Source organism: Corylus avellana, chromosome ca1 (assembly GCF_901000735.1).
Source record: "Corylus avellana chromosome ca1, CavTom2PMs-1.0".
Lineage (NCBI taxonomy): Eukaryota > Viridiplantae > Streptophyta > Magnoliopsida > Fagales > Betulaceae > Corylus > Corylus avellana.
The window spans coordinates 5,389,725-5,390,240 of record NC_081541.1 but is presented as its reverse complement, the minus strand read 5'-3'; positions in this window follow the sequence as shown (position 1 = coordinate 5,390,240).

Here is a 516-nt window from a genome sequence, read left to right as displayed (position 1 = left end):
TTCAACTAAGAGAAATGTTAAGAGTCAATATTTTTCTCATATTTAGCCTATCTCATATTATAAATTAATCATTAAATTTTTGAACTTATGTCAGGTCCAACTAAGAGAAATGTTAAGAGTCAATATTTTTCTCATATTTAGCCTATCTCATATTATAAATTAATCATTAAATTTTTGAACTTATGTCGACCCGACATAAGTTAATGGTAAACCCCACAAATCTAATAGTTTATCTATTGAATTTATAGCTGAATATGGGCAAAACATGGAAAACTTATTGACCTATAACATTTCTCAAATTTTCAATAATGATAATTTACAAGCCCATGCAATAATGATTTTAAAATTCACATTATTTTTAAAGTGACAAAAAAAAAAATACAAAAGTGACTTCGAGCATTACTCCATATTTACATATACCACATCAACATATATTTATCACATCAAATGGGTAAGAAAAATTATCTTTGTTCCTAACCCAACTTTTGCCACAAGGCCAAAAATTCTTCCAAGAAA